Here is a 24908-nt window from a genome sequence, read left to right on the forward strand (position 1 = left end):
TTGCAAAGCAGCAGGCTCTGGCCAAGCATCACCCCAGCAGAGCCATGCAGCACTGGCCATGCTGGGGTGAGCTGGGGAGGTTCCAGCCTTGAACAGGGGATGAAGCCATGGGCTTGGTGTGAGGCAGGGTGTCGGTGGCCTTGGAGGACCAGCCCAATGCCACCTAGGTCCCATCCATATCCTCAGCCCCAGAGCCTGCTTTCCTGGCAGCTGGATGGTGTTGGGTCTGGTTGACCCAACCCTTAGGGATGCCTGTTTGATAACTCTGGTGATACCATGACAAATCCCAGAGATGCTGAGCTGCCGACCCCCAGGTCTCTGCGGGAAGAGATGCTGTTTAGACAGGCTGACAGGGGAGCGGCTGAGCCAGTGCAGGCAGGGGGAGTGCAGTCTCCCTCTGCCCCCTAACTGCCCCACAGCATCCTCTCCTCCACAGCAGAAGGATCCTGAGGTCTTACCAGGGGTCTAGAGGGTAGCCTGGATGGCAATGTGGCAGGAGCACCATGCTCTGAGCACAAGGCAGAGCGGCTGGGACCAGTAAGTGGTCCCTGAATGATTCTGGGAGTGGATGTCTCTGTGCCACTCATGCCATGGAGATCCTGACCTGCTGCCTAGAAAGCAGAGCAGATGTTGGTGTGCTGGAACCTTTCCTGGTGGCCTGAAACCCCTCCCTGTGCTTCCATTTCTCCCTCTTAGATGTGTGTGTGCAGGATGGGCAGACTTCTGTGCAGCCTCCTGCACCCCAAGCCTGCCCAAGGTTAGAGATCCTCACTAGGAGGCTGCTGGGAGCTGCTGCTCTGATAATTTGGCCATGCAGAGTGACTCCACTGCAGGCCCCATCCCTCACCTCCTTTCCCTGTGTGGAGGCTCAGCCCTGTTGCCCCCTGGGCTCTGCTCCCTGCACAGCCCTGCAGCCCATGCTGGCCAGCTGGCCTCAAATCAGAGTTCAGGTAAAATGAAGGCAAGTTTATACTGTTACTTTCCCCTTCTCTTCCCTGCCTGTCCTGCACTCATCCTTCTTGGGGCTTGCTTAAGTAACTCCTGCCTGGCAAGAAATCCTAAGTCTGCCCCATCCAGCTAGTGGGTGTGTGCCCAACAAGGGGGTCCCAGCCAGCTGGTTGGGTATTGCTGCTTCGTCTCTCACCCCCACTAGTGCTTGGTGTGGGGCTGGGCAGAAATTTTCCAGACGCCCTGGGTCCAGCCCTCTCCATCCCTGCCTCATTGCTTATTTCTGGGCCATTATATTCGACAGGGAGAGTTTGTTTCTGTCCAGAGCAGATCCCCGGACAGTCTCAAACCTCTGAGGATTTATCATCCTGAGCTTTTGTTTGTGGGTCTCCAGGACCCTCTGCCCCACAGCCAAGCCCAGATGCTTCTCTGTCTCCTCCATGGAGCCTGCTACCACCCAGGAGCACTGACCCCTCTCTTTCTCCATGGATGCCCAGGCATGCAGGCTTGCCCACACCCTGGTCACACATGTCTGCAAATGCCACTGCTGGGAGCAGGACACTGTCATCACAGAGGCAGAGGACATGTCCTACCAGGAAGGTGATGGCTGTGGCTCCTTCCAGCTTTGCTCTCCAGGGCTGCCAAGGGAGGTGATCCCAGACAGGGTGTGCTGGGCTCCCAGCACAGAAACCCCACAGGATCTTTAGGTGACCTTCAGCCTAACCTGGGACTGGTGCAGGGGAGCCTGGTCTTGTCCCCTTGGAGCCCCCAAATCGTGTATCTGCCCACAGCTCTGCTCCACTGCAGCTGAGGGGCTGGGAGGGCCAGGCAGAAGCAAGGTGTGAGCCCTCTCGCTTGTCTCAGGGGTCAGCACTGATGTCCCCTCATGCCCTAAAGGAGCTGAAACAGTGGCAGCTGCCTGTACTGAGTGACAGTGGGGTGACAGGGGGGGTTGGCGCAGGTGCCATCAACACTGCCTGCACTCTCCATCTAAACAGATGTTTGCCAGCCCTGCAGTTGTGATGGTGAGGATTTGGGGTCATTCTCAACAGGTTCAGTTCTATCAGGACAGAACTATTGGCTGGTACAGGTAGTGACTGGGGTTGTGTTTCCAAATTGCCACTGCTGCTGTGTTAGATGGAGGCTGCATTTGCCACCAGCCCCCTGCTCGCTCTCCTCCTGTCCCAGAAACCACTGTGTCAGTGACAGAAAGCTGCTCTGGAGGCCAGTGGAATGTGATGAAGAAGGAAAGGGGTGCAGAGCTGGTCTACCAGAGCATTGCTTCTGCAGCCCTGTCCCCTCCCCAGCCACCCACATTCCTCTGCAGCAGCACCAGGAAGTGGGGGACCAACCTTTGGTTTATTGACACTCCCTGAGTTCATACTCCGACTCTACAATCTTTCCCTGAGATTATTAAGAATTAATTGATCACCTTTATATTCCCCCCGATACCCAGTGCTGCTTCGCGACAGGCGGCAGGAGGAGGGAAAGGAGACGGGAGGAGGGCGGGGTGTGTGTAAAAGACACACTGATAAATGTTAATTACTCTTTTACAGCCCTTGTCAAATTCCAAAGCAAGTCATAAATTCATTAAACTCTAACGGATTAAGCACATGAAGCTTATTTAGTCACCATAAACAAGATCATTTGGATGTTGATTTTCCCTTTTTTATTGCTGCAGCAGAAAAGGGGAAAAATCAGATGAGAGAAGCAGTTGGTGGTTACCAGGGAGTCAGAAAAGTTTGGATTTATTTCATATCTTGTTTTCTTGCTCTGTGGCAGCTCTCTGTAGCACGTTGGTCCTGGTTTGCTCCTCGGCAGCATCATACCGAGGAGCATGGTCTTCCCAGGAGATGTGTCCATGCCCCAAGTGGCTGAATCTGCATGGACAGCACTGGGATGGAGGGGCCATGCTGCACAAAAGGTCTCTGTGTCCTCTCCATGCCCCAGGGCTGGCTTCTTAGTGCTGAGGCTCTTGCCTCTCAGACCAAGCAAGGTCTGAATGATCAAAGGTGGGGTGCTTAAAGACCTTTTGGTGGTGGATTTTGGGCTGGGCTGGCTGCTCTGTGCTCCATCTTGCTGGGAGGTCTCCGAGGGGAGGTTGTTTCCATTGAGGCTTAACCTGGCCCCTGGGATGCAGGGGTCTGCTCTCAGCCACTCTGCAAGGGATTGTGCAGGCAGAGTTAGCATAAAAACAGCTCTGCTCATTCTGGGATGTTTTATCCCACTTCAGTGCTGTCCTGAAGGTGCTGACTGTGCCCAAGAAAGAGGGACATGTCCGCAGCCAAGCCTGGCTACAAAGATGGGGAGGGACAGGTCACCTTCGGCTGCTCTGAACATAGAGACACGGCCCAGGATCTGCTGACCTGCTCAGTGAGCTTGTCATCCTCGACTAGCACATGTTAATAATCCAGGCTGCCCTCCTGAGCTGTGGGAGCAAGGAAAGGAGAATGAGAGGAGGGTCATGGAGATTAATTCATACTCAGGGCTCTAATTACGAGTTTCTTCAGCACTGGGCTTCTAATGAAGAACAGGCACTGAGGCAGCTTGAGTCCTGCTGCCCCTCAGCTGGCCCTGCTGAGACGTCTCCTGCCTCCTTACAGGAGGATTTTACTGGGAGAGGGATGGGATTTTGCCCCCGGCCACCAGCACCTCCCACAGCGGCTCTGGGGCTCTGAGCTGTGTGGCCAAGAAGTTGCTGTGCTGCTGCGTAACCCTGACCATGTCTTGGGCTGAGTGCTGGAGATCTGCTACCATCCCCAGCACACCCAGATCCCTGGCCCGGTTCAATACCCAGGCATGGGAGAGGGGCAGGAGGTGGCCTGGGAGACCACAGGACTTTGATGGGTGTGACAGCCTGGCCCTGTGCAGTGGAGGGTTCTCCCCAGGTTCAGTTCTGGCAGGAGCCCTGGTGCTGTTGGCTCTGCTGATGCTGGTTTGCCATCTCCAGCTGAGTGGCCCATGGCCAGAAATGGGGGTCCTGGGACACAGCTGTGCTTCTCCAGCATCTTTTCACCTTTGGTGAGGCTGTGCTCATCAGGAGCTGCAGGCAGCCGTGCGCTGCAGGCAGCAGAGGGAACTCTAAACACCTCACCAGACCTTGCTGCCAGGCTGCTGCCAGAAAAATTTAGAGATTTCACTTCAGAGTCCTCAGCAGCACTTCATCTAAAGGAGGTGGCTGGGTACTGGTGGGGCAACTGCCTTCCTCCAATCCCATCTGAGCCCATCTCTGAAACAGGTACAGGCCAGGAAGGTCTGAGCCACGGCTGTGTACATATCACCCTGGCTCTGCTCCCCTCTGCTTTTCCCTCTTGGGGGGCAGAGGGAAGGAGGGAAGCCACTGAAGGTCTCCAGTAGGACAGCAAGGTGGTACCAGCCTTCAGAGCCCCATTCCCAGCAAGCATTTCCCTCTCACAGTCATCGCACTGGGTACAATGTGCACAGATAAGTGCCAGCAGAAGCATTCCTGCCCACCAGGTCCCTCCGTGCTTTCCTGCTGCAGAGGTGCCCTCTGGAGATCTCCCAGCGGTTCTGAGCACAGATGGGGCATCCAGGGGTTAACGGAAGGAGCGTGTCCATGCTAAGCAGTAGCTAACAGCCACTAGCTAATAACTTTATAGCTTCAAAGCAGGACATTTATCATGCTGAAGTTTGTTTATGCACTAGTTATATGGTGCATTATACCAGCGCTGTGTTTGGCTGATAAATTCTCCGTGACAAGTGAGGCTACCAATGGGGACCCACTGAGTCCAAAAGACCAGTAGCTTTTTCCTGAACTCTGCTTTCTGAGATAAGGATGTTTTTTCCCTCTTTTGTTTTGTAAGGAGGAAAGAAAAAAACATGAGAAAAACTATAAACTTAAAAAAGAGAGATTTTTGTTCCAGCTAAGTTGCCCAATGTCGTTGTCACCTGAGGGGGCAGAGGAGAAGTGAATTGTTCTGGAGAGGACGAGTAGGGCTGCTTGTGAGCACCTCTGTGCTGTCAAGTGATGCATGTGGGCCCATGCATGTGCTGAGTGGGCACTGACAGCTCATATAGACTCTGGATGTCTCTGGGAACAGTGTACCTCAGACCCATCCACCTTCAGGGAGGGTATTCTTTTGGGTAGAAGTGTCAGAGGGCTCTGTGGCAACCCTTTAGTTCTGTGCAATGTTTCTAAAATGAGCCATAATTGTAGCACTATCTGTCACTGTTTTGAGGTTGTGCATGTGTGCAATTTGTTGCTGAGAGCAGCACAGCTGCTGTGTTCACCTGTACCCCCTCACTGCTGGGTTAAGTTGCTTTAATCCTACTAATAATAATGACCTTCACATTGCTGGCTTGCTCTATCACAGGAGCCAAACCCACTTTGCAAACATTAACAAGCTCGGCCTCCTGACTCCGTGCAAACACGATGGGTCGGGATTATTTTTCCTGCTGCGGTGGTGAGGAAACTGAGGCATAAAGCAAAGAACTGCTTGGTCTGAGCCTGCCACCCATTGCTTTAACCAGTAGATCTCACACTGTCCCAGTTTGGACAGATATAGGCTTTCATGGGTATCCCCTACTGGAGGAAGAGCTGGGAGTGTCTGGCTGGTGGGATGCAGTGGGATGAAGGCTGATGCCAGGATCTGCCTCCGAGGCAGTTTGTGTGTCAGCTGCCTTTGCTTCTGCAGGGAGCAGGACCCACGCTGCAGGGTACTGGGGTATGCCACCCCAGATTGGCCTCTTCCCCATCCTGCTGCAGTAAGCAGAAAGCCCCCAAGCGTGGTTCAGTGCTTGGGGGCAAATGCCCAATCAGAGGGGGACATGGGCACACATCTCCCTGCACGCAGAGGTGCTTGTTACATGTTGGCAGGTGCTCCCCAGTGAGGGCATCTCAGCACATTAACCTGTGCACACTTCTGGGTGCACTTACAGGTGTGCATAAAACACGTACCCATGAGTGTGCACAAATAAAAAATGTACATCTCCATCTCTGTGTGCTACATTAGAATCCCTCCACAGCTGCCCGCCCACCTGGGCATCCCTGACTGTGTAGCCTGAACATCTCCAGCTGCGTACCTGTTGCATCCCTGGCCGGGTACCTGTGCTGGCGCGCGCCGCCCCGCTGCGGATCTGCATCGGTGGCTGCGTGCAGTGGCCCCTGCAGGCTGTAAATACTGGCAGTGTGGTGGGGAGGTTGAGCGGTTTATGGCTCAAGGTCAGGCCCATGAATCATAAAAAGGTGTCGGAAGGAGCATTAACTCCTACCCTTCGCTCCGTCTCTGTGTGGTTTCAGGCGGGGCCCCGGGGGCAGTGATTAAAGGGTGCACCTTCCCCTTTCAGTTTTACGGTAAAAGGAAAGCAGTAAATTAGAAACCCACAGGCTGGGGCAGGCCAGGTCCTGCCAGCGCAACAGTGAGAAGAGAACCTGCCGTGCGCCCCGAGACCCTGCCGCCGGCTCGGAACCCCCTGCCAGCACGGCCCCCCCGCAGCCCCTTCCCACGGCAGCCCCTTCCCAAGGAACAGGGTCCAGCCATGTGTGGGCAGGCAGCCACGCTCATGGTGAGCACTTTGCTCCATCCTGGCCTGACTGACAGCTTGGGATGTCCATGGGTGCTCAGCCCTGCAGAGCAGCAGCAGCACCTCCTGCTCTGCACTTTTTTACAACTCCAGCTATAATTAACTCAAGTTATTTATTTATTTATTTAAAATCCAAATAGATATAATTAACATTTAATGCCCCTGTTTTCTTGTGAATTATCAGGACTACTAAAAGCTGAGTATTGATTGAAGAGGTGAAGCAGATGTTTCTGCTGCCAAAGTAGGATCTCTGGGGCTGAGGCAGAAATGGTCAGGTCCTGCCACACATCTGGAGCTCAGGACAGTGGGTTGGGGCTGAGGAGAGCTGGGGTGATGTTCAGCGCTGTGGGGCTGACCCTGACCCAGCTTGGCCATGGCAGGAACTGGCTTTTTCCTACTGCTTTCAAGTGCTGCACCCTCATGGCAAGCACTCAAAAATGGGGCATTGCTGGAGTTTTCACCTCACCAATGTTTGCTTCAAACCCACCACCTCTGGGAGAAGGGCTTTCAGGGATGAAGGTGTGAACACACCCTGCCCCATCCTCATGCCTGCAGCAGTGTTGTCCTGAGCCTGACCCAACTGGCAGCTGCCCTGGCATTCCCGACTCGTCCCCACCACATGCCAGGCTGGTGACCGGGATGCAGGACAAACACAGTAACTCCTTCCCGAGCTGCTGCTGCTGCAGCCAGCCCTGATGTGCAAAGGGCTGGGCTCATTTGACAAGTGCCAGCCTGATTTCCTCCAGCAGCTGCCAGCCTGGCATGGCTGCTCACCCTGCGGACCTGCGGGTCAGGCTGCCACCGCCTGCCTGGTGCCTGCAATAGCAGGGGCCTGGGGGCAAGCAGGGAGCACATCTGCAGGTACCGCAGCTCTTCTGGCCCTTGGCAGCCCGCCGGCAGGCTGGGGCGGGAGGAGAAGCCTGGGCATAGGTTGGGCCACTGTCCCTGGGCTGGGTAGAGCATTAGATAGCTCTGAGGAGGGGTGTGGGGGAGCCTATTAGCTTGCCAGGAAGAAAAATATTTCTCCTTCTTCCCTTAAAAAAAAAAGTGCTTTGTCCCCCTGAGGAATGGCATCTCGGAGTCCTGGAATTGACGGGGCTGCCAGAGCTGATGGATGGCGCCGGCGGAGGGAGCAAAGCAGGTCAGCAGAGCAGAAACCAGCAGGCACAAAGAGAGATCATCCCCGCTCACCAAGGCAGGCGGTGACACCCTGTGCCGGGGCTGGGACCACAACAGCTCCCTCTCTGTTGGGCTGGAGAGCCAGCACAGCTGGGGTACCTGGGGTGCCATCCTGCGATGCCCCCGGGCTCATCCCAACTGCACTCACCGACAAGAAGGGCCTTTCTTCATTTCCACACAAGCCCCAATTGTTCAGATTCTTCCCCTGCCACCGCCTTGTGCTTCTGCTCTTCCCAGAGACTGTTCTGGAAGGAAAGGGAGGAATTGCAACATCTGCATGGTCAGAGCTGCTGGGACTCCAAGGGTTTTAAAGGAGATGAGACTCCTCAGGCAGCTCAACACCAGGATGTCTCCATTCTCTTGGCAGCTCTGCTGTGTGGCTGTGCGAGCCCCCAACCCACCTGTGCTTCAGTTTCCCCACCAATGGCTTAGCATCTGCTGTGCTGCAAAGAGTGGGTGCTTGCACTCGAGTCAAGGCACCCCCAAGAAGTGGGGAGCTGCAGTGCCCACTGCCCAGGCAGCCTTGGTATAGGCAGCTGTAGACAGCTCTTTTCCTTTCTATCCCTGAGCACAAGGAGAACAAGCTCCTACCTCAGCTGGGCTGTCATAGACCTTTTCCCGGTCCCCTGGATGGAGACTCACAGTGCCCTCCAGGGATGCAAAGCTGTATTGCCCTTCCTGCAGCCTGGGGACACCGAGTGGGTCTCCCAGCAGATGTGTGGCAGGAAGGAGCCCAGGCATCCTGGGTCCTTGCAGTGGGAGGATACACCTGAAGCTGCTAGGCTGGAGGGATTTATCTCTAGAGGGATCTGAACCCCGAACTGTTATCTTTGCTCTCCAACAAGCTCTGCTGACCAACATCTCTGCAGTACCGACTGCTGCTCCAGCAGCTGGGAGGAGCAGTGCAGGAAAGGGGCTCAGCTTCAAATCGATTCAGAGCACTGTGATAAGAATCTCTTATCACCCTTGTCATTGTAATGGCTGGGACTGAAATGCCGGGCTGAGCCAGGGCCAGATTTCTGCATGACCAGAGGTGAGGAGGAAACGGGGCACAGCAGGGAGGCAGTAGTGGTTCTGGGATGAGGTCCCAGCACTTTGAGTACCTGCTTGCTCTCTCCAGTGATGACCAGAACCAGGTCTCCCTTCCCAGCCCTGGGGCTGCTCCATCTCCTTCCCCAGGTTCTTACAAGGGAGAGGAGCTCCCAGTGGCATGGGTGAAATGCCATGAAGGAATGTGTCCTGTAGTTCCAGACCATTCATTGGAGTGAGGGCCACATGCAGACGACCACCCCAGAGAGCTGAACATTGCCAAGAGAGACTAGGAGTGAAAGGAAGAACTGGGAAGCTCCTGCTTCCATCTCTGCAGATACCTTCATCCTCTTCCTGCCCCCTGCAGGAATAGGCTCAGCCCCAGCCTTTTGGGGGGTGTGCAGCACAGGAATAAGACAGGCACATATGAGCCCATTGAACAGACAGAGATTTGGGGGGTTTCCAGCCTTTTAGGAATTCTTTCTGTTCCCATTACTGTCTCAAAACAGCTTTTCCAATGAGTAAGGGAAAAGGAGCCAGTAACCTTGCATGCTCTGGGCAGTATTAGGCTAGACAGTGACAGCATCGAGTGCCCTCAGCTTAACGGGCTCCCCCAGAGCCCTGCAGCGTGCTCTGCCTTTAACACCCCATCTTCTCCCCTGTCTTTTGTTAACAACTGTTGACTGGGATCCCAAGGTGGTCTGGCTGTGCAGAGAGACAGATAAAATCTAAGGCTTCTGCAGTCCCCTGTATCTCTGGACCCACCAATCTCTCTATCTACAGTATCTCTCCTCCTGCTAAGCTCTCCCCCAGCAGACAAGCCTGGGAAGGTTAAACAGGGTCCTACAGCAAGGCCACTCTCTGTCCTCTGCTGATAACCCTGCAGCTGAGGGATGTGTTAGCTTTCCTCCCTCTCACCCCATTCCCCTTTGCCGCCTCTGTGTGGGATGTTATGCTGCTGGGTGGGGATGGCCAGGCAGGGACCGCAGTGCCAAGGAGGGAAGCACTGCTTCAAAAGGCTTGCTGAGGGTCTGCACCTGCAGAGGTTTTATTGCTGGCTCCACATTGTTAGTTGCAAAAAACCCACACTCAAAAGATGCTGTGAGCCCCCTGCACACAAGCCCACTGGGGGCTCCTAGCCAGAACAGGGTACCCTGGCACAGTGCAGTGGCTTTATCAGGCCTGACAGCTGTTCTGCTGGAGAGGGAGGCTGAAGCTGTGGGATATTTTTTCCTATCACAGATCAGACACAGGTTTCATGGCTGCTCCCATCTTGGTGGTGGGGAGCTGATGGGCAGGGGTGCTGTCATGGTGCTGAGCAGCCCGCTGCTCCAGAGGCACCTTGGGACTCACCTGTTTAATTCCAGGAGAAGCAGTGTCAGGTCAAGTGAAATTGGCCCTGCCAGAGGATTTATTCATTTCTCCTTCCCTCTGCCTCTGACCAGATTCCGCGCCGCACAGTCATCTCGCTAAAGCCAGGGGGGGCTTAGTGCTTAAATGGTTTTCATGCCGCTGCGGAGTTTAGTGCTTGTCAACAAGTCCGAGGTCTTGCTGAAGAGCCTTGACAAACAGAGCAGTGGGGAGATGAGCAGAGTGGACATCAGTGCTGGGAGTGGGGAGCACAGGGTTTGGGTCTCCAAACAGCAGCACATACATGGCAATGTCGCATACCCAGCTCTGCATAACCCATCCCACACAGAGACAAATTTGGCTGTCCCACACCCCAGTGAGAGGTGTGTTTGGCCCAGCTTAAAGTTTAAACCTTAGGGAAACACCTTCATTAAACCTCACTAATGTGAAAAAGCAGAGCTCGTCCATGGCTTTTAAGCCCTTGCTTTTGTAGGCTGTTGCAGAAATAGGTGTACACATATGAATATATTTTGTGCCCTGTATTCATCAGGCTGCTTTTACTGCCGGGGCGAGCCCAAAGCCAGCAGGGCTGAGCGCTGAGCGCTGTTGCAGTAACGTGCTGGCTCTGCAGATGGGGATAGCAGAGCTCAGAAACCAAACCCGGCTCCAGATCCCACTTAAAAAGCTTGTCCTGCCTGGGGAGGGTGAGGAAGGTACTTCACCTCCTCCTGCACCCCAGCCTGCCTCGCTGGGAGGAGAAGACCCCATACTCATCTCCTTTCCTTTTGAGGAGCTGCATTTGCCGGGGATGAATGGGATAGTTAACTTCAAGCTGTGGGACGCAAATCTGGCATGGGTCAGAGCTGCAAGACACATGGTGTGGGTAAGCCTGGAGTGCTGAGGTCTGGAAGCCACGTGTGCTGTGGTCCCCCGGGAAGCCACCCCACACCTTGGTGGCAGCATGGGGAGCAAGGCAGGGCAGGCTGCCCCCACTCTGGGCATGCTGCAGCAATAACAGCCCCTGAGACACCTGCTCCTGTGGAATCCCCCGCCGCCGGTGGGTCACCCAAGTCAAGTGTTTGAGCAGGATTCAGAGGAGAGCTGGGTAGTTTTACGGGCAGTAATAGTATTTACAGCCCTGTTGGCTGAGGGACTGATCCAGGGGGAAGGGAGCCCCCTCCCCAGCAAAAACTGGATTGCAGTACTGTCCTGTCTCAAACCTTCCCAAGGACAGGATTGCCCCCCTTGTTTTTTGAAGAATCCTTGGTTAACCAATGCTCCATGAACCCATGGGTCAGTCCCACCTGGCAAAGCCACTGTTCCTGTGCTGGTGTAAACTCACCATTCTTTGTGGATTAAGCCCTTCATTTTCACAAGAAGTGCCAAAGACTTTATTTCTTCATACCACTCCTTGGCTTTGTCCTGCCATCCACAGTAACTGCTGTCCTTGGCAGCTCCCCTGACCACTGGGCAGGAATGGTAGGCCAGCCCGAGGCACACCCCACATTGTTTTCCCATCACCTGCCACAGCCCCGTATGTTTTCATTTAGACAACATAGGGGAAAGCTGTAAAACATATGTCTGCTTCTCAAGGAGAGAGGGAAAAAAATATCTCCAACAGCTTGGTCCAGTTAACAGCTTGGGCTCTTGACTCCACTGTTGGCTTCACAGAGACTTTATTACATGCCGTGCTTTAGGTGGGCCCCTTCTCTAGCTGGACCAAGGTGTGCATCTAGGGGGAAGGATATTTGGGAGCAAGGATGCTCGGGGGGGGAAAGATGCTGCCAGCAGCTTGGGCAGCACAGTGGGACTGTGCAGGAACACTTTCCACCCCACCCTCCACGGGCTCCTCCCAGCACAGCTCCCCATCCATCCCATACATTTACCTAACGCTAATGAGACGTATTGATTGGAATGATGGGATTTGTAAAGGTCGCAGGGTTAAAGTACATAAAACCAGCCTTTCTGGAGCTGCAATATCAGGGCCGATGGGTCTGGTGGGAGAGATTAAAGGCCTCGTGCTGCAAGAATGGAGAGAGCTGACAGCAATTACATTTCAGATGTGTGCATAGTTATAACCCCCCTCCACAAGACAGGCGACCACGTCCCCACCACTGCAGAGCAGGCCTCCAACCCCCATCTTCATTTCAAAAGCAGTATTTCAACAGAACAAATAAGGGAATGAAAAAATTAGTGAAAGAGGGAAAGGAGGAGAGGGAGAGACTGGCGATTCCAGTCTTCAAAAAGGTGATTCCAACCCCATCCCTGCAGCTGGGCTCATGCCCATTTTGAGATTCCCAGCTGAGCTGTAACAGCATTGTATCATGTTGGTGGAATCTAAACTCTGAAAACACTGCAGTCCCTTTTGTTAGTGCAGGACTCCCACTACTGGTAATGAGCTGGCAGGTCATTAGAGCTCTGTCTGTCCCCTAGAGAGGACCTTCTCTCCCTAGCAGTTCATGCTCGAGGGCTGGAGGAGTCTAGGTCCTCCACACATACGATTGGCTGGAGATCAAGGTTAACAGGTCTTAATGTAGGAGGCAAATGGATCCAGGCATGGCTTTGGACAGAGATGTTTTTCAGCCACATCTAGGGGACACCTAGGCACTCAGGTCCTCATGCTCTGCAGCCACAAACAGTGTCTGCTGGAGCTGCAGGGCCAACCTAGCTCTGGTGGAGTTACCTCGCTCCAACATGCCTCCTGGTAGGATCCTCTCTACATTGTGTGTTTGTTTTTCCATCCAAAAGAGCATACCTAGGAGAGCTGCCTCATATGAGGGTTATATGCTTTTTAGCATCACGGGCTCCTGCACTGTTTCTGGAGCGCAGGAGGATAAATGTGCGCCTTGGTGGCTTTCTTGGATCCCCAGAGGAAGCAACTAGAGGCATGAGCTGGACTGAGGGATGCACTCATGTTAAGGACGGATTAGTGTCAACAGTATCCCTACACACAGAAACAGCTAAATTAGCTCCATGACCAAGCTTCATTAGCCGAGGCTTAAAGCTCAGCTCCAGACAGGAGTAAGCCCAGCTCAAGGGCTTTTCAGCCCCAGCTCACCCTAACTTCACATCACCCACTGTACCTCTCACAGGAGGATTAACACCAGAGGCACCCTATGACTCAGGAAACCTGTCTCCATCTGGCATCACAGCAAGCCAAGAACATAAGTAGGAGCTACACTTCCCCAGGGATAAATCCCAGGATGAAACCCAGCAGGGAAGAGGAGCCATTTGCCAAGCAAAGGAATAGGCACATTGCTCACCTGTAACTGTAGCTGCCTCAGGCTTAAAGCCTTTCTCCAGTGTCAGGGCAGGGCTTAGCACATAACATGAAGTACTAACAGTCTTAACAGATCCTGCAGAGCAGTTGTGCACAGGGGCTTTTCCCTGCAACACATCCACACTGTAAATCCTCCCACAGAGCCCTACCAAAGAGGCCACCCCAGGAAAGAGGGACATCCCCTAACACCCACCCTCACATCTTGGTCTTTATTTATCCCTCCCACGCACTCTCTTTCCTTCTCTAGGATGATAATGAGTGGTTTGCACTGGGAACTAAATGAAGTTGATTGCCCACTGGTGTCTGCCATTAGTGGTAATTAGTTAAAACATCAGAGTATAAACAGTAAATTGGCTCTAATAATTAATACTAGCACTCAAGCATATGAGAGACACAGAGACTGGGAGAGAAGCAGTGGCAAGCTTGTAAAATCAGCTGGGGCTGCTTTAATTAAAAAAGAAGGAATGTAAGTAACACAGTATTGGAAAAAGGACAAAAGCCATCAGGATCTTGCTCGTTAGGAGCATGGTCTTGTCTCCCCTGGAGCACAGCAGGCCTGAGGGCTTCTCAAGCCTCAGGTACTCACCAGTGTGAGATGCAGTGTCTGTGATGCTGAGGCTGCTGCATCCCCTGGGGTGCTGGGACACCACTTATGTGATGAGTTTGAACCTTGTCACCAGTCTTCTGGGGTCATAGGGAGGATCATCACATGTGGATCTGCTCCAGCTGCTGCAGATGGGAAGTAAACCAGGGAGATAGGTGGGATCTCATGGGGTGATTTTTTTGGGGAAAGCTGCTCAGATCAGAGAGACTGCCTCATTTGGCTGTTCCCTATTTAATGAATGTGCCTTCCTCTTCTTGTTCCTCCAGCAGCAGATTTGATTTGTGGTTTCCCTTGGGAAGAAGGATCTGACAAGGGGTGGGAGGGTCCTGCTTAGGAAGGTTTGGTTTACTCTCAGGATAACCATTTTTTTTCTGCAGGTTTTGCCAACCTGCATCCTTCCTCATCTTCCACCCACCTTCTCTGTAAGCACACCTTCACATTCTCCTAGCCAACATCTGTGAGGGGGTTCCCATAGGCCTGCCTCAGCAGAAAGCCCTATACCCCCCGAGTACCTGAAACACTTAATAACAAAATACAGCATAAAGCAGTAATGCTGTCAGTGGTGGGGTAGTGCTGAGCAGCCAGAGCTCCTGGGAGGGGTGTGAGATGGCGCTCCCCACAAAGGGGCAGCCCTGGGCTGAGGCAGAGTTGGCAGAGATGTGGCCTTGGGGAGGAGGGGGAGGCTGCATGTACATTGCTATTAATCATCCCCACGTACGTTAACCATGCTAATGTCGTAAGTGACAATAGCCCATCTCAGCTTGTGATTTAGGGTCTGTGAACGGAAGCTGGGCTCCTGGGAGTAAATGCGTGAATCCTCCGCTGGTACTAAACCTTCTAATAAATCTAACACACACCAAAAAGCCCTGGGCACTAAATCCCAGAATCCGGTAATTGAAACCCTTACAGCTCTTGGAATAAAGGTAACCGGTGAGTGGAAGTGAGTGTATGTTTTTACAGAATATACATCCTCTCTGCACCTGATTATCTCCAGCAGAGACAAAGGAAGCCTTGTGCCTCCTCATAAAGCACCTTAAAATAATACCTTTGAAAACAAGAACCAAGCAGCCCCGTGCTGGAGGGACTGATGCTGTGCTCTGCAGACCTGAGCTGTGGCTCCTCGCTGCATCCCGCTCCTGTCCCAGCCATTGGCAAATGTCATCAGGACTATGATGGTCCATCCACCTGCTGCCCCAGCCTGTAGTGCCTTTGTGTTATGGGGGTTGGTGAGCTGGCATGCTTGGGGACAGTCACCAACTGAGCTTGGCTCCTTCATGCCTTTGCAGCAGGCTGTTAGTACAGCAGAGGAGTGTCCCTGAGCTGTCCTTGCCCTACAGGTCGAAGAGGTAGGGGAAGTGCAGGACATTCCTTGGGGCTCAGCATCCTGGATAGGGTCAGGTAGTGCAGGGCAGCTGCCTGGGGCTGGGGTGGGTGAAGGTGTTCCCCCCCAAGCCAGGTCCTCAGTGCAGGGAAGCATGAGTGGGGATGATTCCCACTTCTGAGAATGGAGTGTTTGCAGGGACGAGTATGTTCGTGTTGCAGCAGTGAGGAATTTGGCATCCTTTTCACAAGTTGCATGTTTCTGGTAGCCAGTGCTGAGGCTGTTTATTGTTTTGTTTACTTGAAAAAAGATCACGTTGGTGTTTTATTCTGCTTTTAATCTCTGTTACAGACCACTGTGTAATGCCTTGGCAGGGGACTTAATAAATACAGTCATTTGGATAATGAATGGTGATGATACAGGCAAGCTCAGGGGAGGTTGCTGAGGAGAGATGCTGCACAGAGCACCTGGCTGTGTTTGGAGGCAGAAGGGCTGTGTTCTCCCTGGGATCACCCCTCTGCGAGGTCTTGCAGCCTTGGCTGGTGGCTGGGACACAGGAGTTGCTCAGCCCTTTCCCAGTTCAACATCCTTTGTCATGAGAAGAGAGCTGAGACAGCCAGGGATTAGTGCAGACACCCAGTGTCCTGCCCAGAGGTGACCATGAGCCTGTCACCCAACAGGACTGGGGTGTGTGCCCCTGCATCCTGGGGACCTGGGAGTGGTCCTGAGCACACTGCAGCACCATTTTGTGCAGCACTTTTTACAGTGGCTTTCTGTTGGATATTTCTCTGAAATGAGAAATAACTGGGTTTTTATTCCCCCTCTCCATACCTTCCCCTTCACTGCTGCCTGAATGTCCCTCTGTATTGCCACAGATCATCCTCACAGGCCCTAGTGCCAGTTCCCACCCACCAGAGCCCCACATCACTCCCACCGTGCCATCTGCACGCCAGCACAGCTGTTTTCAGGTGAGTCAGTGCCAGGCTGCAAGTGAGCTGTGATGGACATCCAGGGCAGCCACCCACCCACATCTCCCATCCCATCCCATCCCTGGGCTCTGGGACTGTCCCTTTGGGAACAGCCATGGGATTTCCATCACCTCTTCCCTTCCTCCTCCCCAAACCTGGGGGGAGCCTGAGCACCCTCATTTCTCAGGTCACCGCATGGCTAATGGTCTATTAATTTGTTCAGTTGTCCCCTGTGAGGTAAACTCAATTTCTGCCCAAGATTCCTCCCTGCCTGTCGACACGGTGATTGATAGGATGAGCAGCTGTCACCGCCGGCCCCGGCGCCCGCTCGGCACGCCGGGCACCCGCGCCGTCCTCCGCCTGCACGGCTCCGGTGGGGCCAATCCACAGCCTTGTGCCCAAGGATCTGTCTCCAGCAATGAAAAATGACAGAAATATTTAAGGACAAATAAGGTTTACAAACCCAATTTAAAATTATTACGGGAGGCCCCGGCTGCAGATGGGCCCAAGCTGATTCGCGGCAGCAATCAAATCGAATTTCCTTATCGTTGTATTATTTTAGGGCGTTATCTGGCCCCATAATGCAGTTATAAATTCAATTTCATCTGCGAGCGTTCATTGTTTACTGTCGCCTGTTTGCCAGGGAAAATGTAAACACTTCGCAGCCCTCGGCTGCAAAATTAATTTCTGGTGGAAAACGGAAAAGGGGACAAAAAGTGGAAGGTACCAAAAAAAGGAAAGAAAGCGAGGAAGGTGGTGGCAGGAGCACTGCCAGCCATGGCACGAGGGCTGCTCAGGGCACCAGCCATGCTGCTTGTGCTGGTCAGATGCCAGGGCTGGCTGCTGCTGTGGTGCCATGTTTGGGATGGCAGTAGATGGGAATGGGTGGGTGGGGATGGACAGGAACTGGTAGAGGTTCATGCTAGAGGTGCATGGGGATGGATTGGGTACCTGGATGGCATTGGTAGCTCTCTCCTCTCCTCCCCACTGCCACGTTTCTCCCCTGTGGAAAAGGAGAAAAAAAAAAAATACTCAGTGACCTGCTGGGGCTGCCAAGGGGAAGTTGAAGGTCTCCCATTAATTCCAGACTAAAAATGACAAATTCATCTTCTACTACAATTAAATGAAGTCAGTAATTGATGCTAATTGATCTTCAGCCGAGAGGGCTCTTACTGCTTTGCTGTGCTTTCCCTGATGCTTCAGCACTTTCCCCCCTCCCCACTCCCCTTTCCCTCTGTTCCCTGGCCTGGGATGTCCCCAGGGTCCCAATGGCCACTCCAAGTCTGCCCAGCCTGACCACCCTCTGCATCTCTTTCAGCCACTCACTTCTTGGAGTTTGCATTTTTTTATTTCATATTTTTTTCCCTTTTGGAGGCAGGTACCAGGCCTGGCTGTGTTAGTGACAAAGGATTTATAGCCTACAGCTGTGTAGGTTTCCACTTAATTTTTATAAGCCCAGCATAAGAGCCAGCAGGGGGTAAAGCACACTTGGATTTTCTCTACTTAAAATATTACAATGTTAGCACTTTTACTTGAGCCCTGAAAAGGGGGCGGTGGGGGGGCTGGATGCATGTGTGTGTTTGGGGTTTTTTTGGTGTTTTGTTTTCTTTTTTTTCCCTTTTTTATGAGAGCCCTTTAATCTCAAGCCAATATGTCAAAATCAAATTAAGCCTTGGAAGGGGAGTGGGCTCAGCGTGCCAAGCTCACTCGCTGGGTTGTAAATGTACAATTGTTTCTGGGAGCTGTTATTAAAGCGAGGTGACTGCTGCCCATTAAGGGACCCTGACGTCACGTCCTCCAGCCGTGCTTGGGAAGCAGCAATGAGAGGAGGGGGACAATGGGACTTGGCCACATGATGGCCATTGGGAGGGGATGGACCCTCGGTGTCCCCTGGACCAGAGCAGAGGGAGGGTGGCACCAGCCCTTGGTGTGGATGGGCTGTGTGGTGGCCCCAGCAAGGGAAGCCCTGGGGACCCTTGGGGACAAAGCCTGTGTTTCCATGCAGAAGAGCAGACCCCTGTGAGGACCCATCAAAGGGAGTGGGTTTGGGGCTTGCAGCAGAGTCTGTGTTTTGCAGATAGGAGAGATTGCTTAGCCAGGAATTCCCCTGGCCTTCATGGAGAAGCCAAAGGGGGAAGCCATGGGGGTCTTCAGTTTTCCAGTGAAAAAGCCCATGTTTGCTTTGGTTGAGAAACCCATTCCTTGCCCAAGCAAAACCTTTTCAGCAGGGTGATGGGGCCAAGAGATGCTCTGCAGAGCCCCTGCAAGGTGTGGAACAACATGGCTATTTTTGGGTAGCCAGGGCTCTTTTCTGGGCCATGGAGCAGAGTGGGACAGCCTTGTCCCTAGCAGTTACCAAACCCCCCTGATGCAGAAGCAGGATTTGGGGTGCTCTGCTGTGGGGGTACATGCTCTGCAGGGAAGTCATGAGCAGTTTGCAGGGGGGCCTTACTGCAGCAAGATGCTGCCATCAGCACAGTGATTAGTATTTTAAATCCACATTTCTGCTGAGCTTTGCTGCAAGCAAAGTAACAGCAATGAAAACACTGTAAACTATCACTGTTTTTCACTCAAGGCAGTTTATAATTACCCATAACACTGACACCTGACATTGTATTTAGACTATGCAGGTTTTCAGGGTGTCACTTGCCACCTTTTAGTTCATGCAGTGGAACTGAAATGGGCTGGAGAAGCAGAGGAGGCAGTAGCGAGGTGTTGGCATGCTGAGATCTGCTTACCACCCTCTCTCATCCAACCCAACTTCAGCTCCTACGGATGCTGAGGCGGGTGGTCCCTGCTCTGTATCCCCAAATCCCAGATTTCAGTGCATTGAGGCAGGCAGCTTTGCAACTTGCCAGGAGCTGGGACTGAATACTGTGGTCTCAACAATGATACCATCAGTGCTGGGATGAGGACCTGGCATGAGGACAGCGAGGAGACCTCACATCTCCTCTCGGCCATGCCACACTGGGTAAGAGAGACAAACTAACAGCCGGGATAATTAGCCCTGGCGAGAGGCAGTGCTAATGAGACGGAGCGTAGCGCTGCGCTAACAGGGCTGTCTTGCTGCCAGGACATGAGATGGGAGCTTTGCACTGTGCTGGGCTGTCCTGGGTGGACATACGAGCTCATTAGGAGTGAGCTGAGAGAAGTAGAACATGATGCTGTGAGCAGGGTGTCAGAGCCTGGGGCAGGCAGCCCCCAGGGTCCCAAGGGACACCAGTTCTCCATTTGGGCTGGGCGATGCAGCGGAGCAGCCTGAACTCCCATTGCCTGCTGCCTTTGCTTGTCTTGCTGGGTCACTGCTGGGAAGCAACGGCGTGGGTAGTTCTGTTCTCTGGCCTTTATGGGTCCCACTAAATCCTGTGTAATATACTGTAAATAAAGTTTATAGCTGAAATCGGTGTTTTACTGAGGCAAACCAAACTCCAGCTGCAGAGCTACAAATGTGTTGTATGCAAAGGGGAGATGGCACTGATGCCTCCCGCTGAGCCCCAACCCATTCCTTGAGCATATTTCACTGGGTCTTAGGGAGACTGTAGCTTGCACTGGATGGCTCTGGCTCTGGACCTGCACATGGCTACTGGCCCCCAGCCCCTATTCCCTGTAAGTAATTGAGACCAAAAGTCATTTGCAAAGTGAAAATAAATTACTTTCCTTGAGTCACACAAGGAATTGGTGGTAAGGGCAGAGGTAGATGTCATGCACAGGGAAACTGAGGCAAGGAGCTGCACTTAGGGGTCATGTAACGAGGCTCTGGCAGAGCCTGGAGGAAGACTGGCAACCCTGTGTCACCCTCCTTTCGTCTCTGTTGTTGGTGCCTGACATGATGCACAGGGACCGAACCCTGCACACAGGGCCGTGGAAGCTTCAGTGTCTCAGAGGCCCCCAGAATATCCCCATAGCCCCTTTTCCCAGCTACACAGCTGGAGCAGCCGGTGGGCAGGGCTGTGCCTGCTGGAGTGCTCTGTGTTGCTCAGCAATTCCCAGACGCGCTGCGCTTGCTGTTTTCCGGGAACCCAGCGGCCTGAGCAGAGATAAATAAGTGATACAGACATCTCTGCACTAAACACACATGACGGTCTCCCCCCCGCACCCCCAACTAGCACACAGTTCTATTAATCCTGACAAATTATGACGTACAGACGTGTAATGCAAACTGATTCATCATACATTCAAATCTGCTGTGCGGGAGCAGCAGGAGGGCAGAAGCAGACAAGTGTATTACACGGATAATGTATTTGACGTATTAATAAAACCAGCCACATTGCTCAATCTGGGGGGGGGGATGCCGATACATCATGACAGATCACATATTGATGGAATCCAGATGTTTGGAATCATAGTCTTGGGGCCTTTCTTGTATTGACTAAAGGTAAAAAATGCAGGCTGTCAGCACATTAAATCTCTGCTCTACTCATGGAGGCTGGAGGAGTGATTACTTATTTCTGGAAGACAAGGAAGCTGCTCCTCATGCCCCCTCTCCTGTTAGCCCACCTGTGAGGGAGGGTGGGGGAAGGAAGTTTGAACCCTGTCAGGGTGGTCGTCGCCTATCAGCTTCAATGTTCAGCCCGAATGTGCATTAATAGGGTCCCATCAGTTTGAAACCCTTGGCTCAGTCACTCATATGATGTAAATCAGCATCAAAGTGATCCCCACCGAGCACCTGCCTCAGTTTTTTAGCCAGTGAAGCAGCCGAAACAACCTTCTTGACTTCACCTGTGATGCTGCTGCTTCCCATTTTGCTCTTTGTGGACAGTGATGCTGCTTGGCTCTGTCTTCCCTTTTAGCCTTGTTCTGCACCAGTCATTAGTGGTTTGAGTGAATGTTACATATATATGTCCATATGCACATGCATGAGTACAGGTGAATCTGTAAGATATTTTTAGTATTTTTGGAGGAAAGATATCAGGTTACTCTTGCTTTCATGGGTAGAGTCCAATAAAAACTTCAGCTTTAATTTTGCCTTACCAAGTCCTTTTATAATGAAAGCATCTTGTTTCAGGTCTGTTTGGATTGGATACTTTTTCAGGGCTTCTCACATTCTTGAAGCCTGATTGACTTTGGCTTGTGTGTGCCCAGGCATTACACACATGGTAACATCATCTCCTGGATACCCACTGGAGGTACACAAAGATAGGAGTGTACTGGCAGGGCATTGTGCTCCTGTGACTGAATGATGCCTTTCCCTTGAACATCTTCTTGTCACACAGGGTTAAACCTGCTGCTTGGTGCACAGCCAGCACAGCAGGATGACGTGACACTGAGAAGATGACAGAGCTTTATGCTAACGCCCTTTCCAGGGTTATTGCTATCCTGGAGAAGGTGCTGGTGCTCTGTATTTTTGGGCCCTGCCACCACAAACTTGCATTACCTATAGCGGGGAGTGACCAGGAGGTAGGTGGCTGGGACAGAAATGGCCTGGGAGAGCATGGCAGCTCAAATGGGTGGTGTGGGTTTAAAAAGTAATGAACTTGCAGCAGAGAAGATGTGATACTTGAGCACTAGGAAGAGTTTAAATGACTGGGGCACAATTTCTTCAGATTCAGACCACTGGGACTTACGTATAGGAGGCTACAGGCCTATTATGGAGGCTCAGAGAGAGAGAAAAAAAACCTCTATATGGGAACTATAAAACTGTATACATATACCTAACTATATATATAAAATATAGATTTATTATATTATATAGAATTAATATATAGGAGCCTATTGAACTATTTTTGTGGCATTTCCCCCCATGAATGGATCAAAAAGCAGGAATCAAGGAATCTCAGGAAATACAAAACAGACATTAGTGTCTTGGTGTTTTCTCAGGTGAGTCCTGATGGGTGTGTGCCAGGGGTCCATGCCTGGAGGAGAAGGATGCCAGGAGGTCTCTGGTACACAGAGGTGCAAATACATGGGGCTGCCCTGGCATCCTGGGTCCCCTGCAGAGCACTCCTGAAATCCTCTGCTCCTGGGAGAGTATCCTGAAGTGGAGCTATGCTGAGTGATTAACCTTACAGAGCCTTCCAAAACACATCTCCAGTGTTCCTGATGGACTGGTGGTGAGGCAGGGATTAGCATCCAGTGGTCTTGCCAAGTGGGAGCACCCCATACTCTGGGGTCAGGGCTCCACCACCATCCTTCTACAATTCTGCAGTCTCACAGGAGACCTCAGCTGATTGAACAGGGAACTGGAGTGGCCCATTGCCTGCAGCAGCCCAGCTCACCGGCCCAAGGGTGAGCGAGACCTGGCTGGCCCTGGCTTTGAGCAGGCACAGCTGTGCTGCTGCCCTGGGCACAGCCAGGGCAGGGGCTGGCAGCTGGGGTCAGTCTGTCCCCTGCTTAGCCCATGACTCCCTCTCGAGCTGTGGGTCACCTGTGCCATGCAGGGCTTTCAAAGGCAGATACACAAGTCCTTCAGAGTCCCAAAGTGCTTTTAAAACTCCTTTTTTTAACCTCTGGATGCCATTTCCTTCCATGTGAAATGGTGACAATAAACACCTGAGATGAAAGGGCAGCTTTTCTCTGCTAAGATAAAGAGATTTGCTCTTTCCTTGGGACTCGTTTGGTACAAGTGGACTGGTCTGGAGGCTGAACTGCTGGCAGGGAGAGCTCACCAACCCTGGAAAGTAGCAAGGTCATTTTTCAAGTTGGAGAAAAGCAGCTTAGAGGAAATATAAATTGCACTGAGTGAGCAGGACTTGAAAGCAGGGAGGGCTTCTCAGATGGGGAGCCAGGGAAAATGATGGAGGGAACGTAAGAATGACAAAGCATGTCGTTCCAGTGGAGTGCAAGACGATTTGCTTTAGCTCATTAAATACTGCAATAAAATATTAATAGTTATTGTCCCTCTATTTTTTGTAATTATCCTTGCAAAGAAGGATCTGCTGCAAGTCACTAATGTATTCCCAGCAGCGGGTTGCTTTTTAATACGGCGACAGCAGTCAGGGGTGAGGGGCGGGGGGAATGAAAGCGTTTATGTGTGGCCAGAAAATAGTTGTATGATCAGGGTCATTAAGGAACCCATGCTGTCTACTGAGGGAGGGACACGAGGAGGGAAAGAGGAGGCTGCAGGGAGAGGAGAAGGGTGCGGGTCAACCTGGGAGCACTCAAGAAGAGACAAGATTGAAAGACAGTGTGGTGTCCGTGTCCCATCTAAACCCAAGGAAGACATTCTTCTCCTGCTGAGCTGCAGCTGGAGCCAAAGAGACTGTCAACCTTCCTTTAGCATCACAGCTGCACCCCTCTGACGTGGCCTATAGGTTGCAAAGAGCAAGTGAGGGGCTGCTCTCAGGACCTGCTGCTGCAGTGCTGGGGCTCAGCAAGCCCTGTCTTCTACCCATGGCCAGAAGGGCTGGGGATGTGACAGGCTGGCACCTTACAGCTTCATCCTCTCTGTGCCATGCTCCAGCCAGCTCTTTTTGGACTTAAGCATCTCTCAGTGATCAAAGGATCCCTTCCCAGGAGTTTCATGTGGGCAAGCACCCTGTGAGGTAGTCCCAGGGTGACCCATGTGATGACTGGTAGGCCAGATGCCATCTGCCTGGCCAAGAGGTATCTCAAGGATCACTTTAGATCCAGAGACTTGTCCCAAGAGAAGCTGGGGGCAACATCAGCCTCTCCCCATCCCACTGCCATCTCAGCCTGCTCTCTCCTCCTGGTGCATCCCTGTCCCAAGAGCAGGGATGTGCCTCCCAGCCCCTCTTGTCCCCCGTGTGATGCTAGCCAGGGGGTCACTGGTGTCTGGCTGAGACATGGCACAGCACAGGAACAAGCAATGATGTTTCTGTGGCCATGACATGCTCTGACAGAAAACTTAAAAAAGTGAGGTGGGATGTCTCCTACCAGACGCAAGGAGTCTCTCTAAGACTTGAAGACTGCAGCGGCACCAGCATCCCACCTGACATGCTCTGACCAGGTGAGACCTCACTCTGCTTCCTCCAGCTCTGGCTTTCCACTGCTTGAGCAAGGTGGGATGCAGAGAGGTGTTTTGCTGAGCCTGGGCAAAGCTGTCAGCTTAAACATGGTGTGGTGGGGGATCTGGGGCTTCTCCAGTAAGGATCAGCATGTGCTGCCTGGTGTGGGTGAGCAAAGGCTGAGCTCCAGCAAAGCACTCCCAGCATGCAAGACCAAGCTTGCAATCACTGTGATGTGACTTGGAAACCCTCGGCTGCAGGAGACAGAAAACATTCTGCCAGCAGAGAAGAGAGTGGAGATGCGACTGTGGCTCCTGTTCACAGGCAGGGAAAGCCTGGGAACAACGGGAACACAGGAACTGGTGCATGAGCAGCAGCAGCAGTGCCATGCCATGAGCCCACCTCAGGGAGCAAATCCTGTCCTGGTGATCTGCCCGTCCTTCCAGGCGAGCTGAGGGCAGGGGCAGCCATGTCCATGATGCTGCCTGCCGCAGTGGGGACGCTCCAGCTTCCCGCACTGGAGGAGAGGAGGGATGGGGATGCTGGCCCTGCTCAGATCCCATCAGCTGGCCTTTGGAAGAGAAACGGTGCTGACAGGTACCTAAGCGAGGCAGAATTAAGGGAAATGATAATAAATGTAGATGGTCAGGCGGGAGAATGAAATGATCCATCTTTTGCATGTTAGTCAAGAGGTGCTCGCAGACTCCCCCCTCCTCGCTCCCATTCAATCAGGGCCTGTCAGACCTCCAGCAGGCTGGCATTTTTGTGAAGAATCTCTCGG

General features: G+C 52.7%; 1 protein-coding gene across 7 annotated transcripts in view; it reads left to right on the top strand.

Moving 5' to 3' along the window:
• RNF220 (ring finger protein 220) overlaps positions 1-24908 on the top strand; it is a 222848-nt gene that overhangs the window by 92241 nt on the left and 105699 nt on the right. The window lies entirely within an intron of this gene.

This window comes from Apus apus, chromosome 7 (genome assembly GCF_020740795.1).
Source record: "Apus apus isolate bApuApu2 chromosome 7, bApuApu2.pri.cur, whole genome shotgun sequence".
NCBI lineage: Eukaryota > Metazoa > Chordata > Aves > Apodiformes > Apodidae > Apus > Apus apus.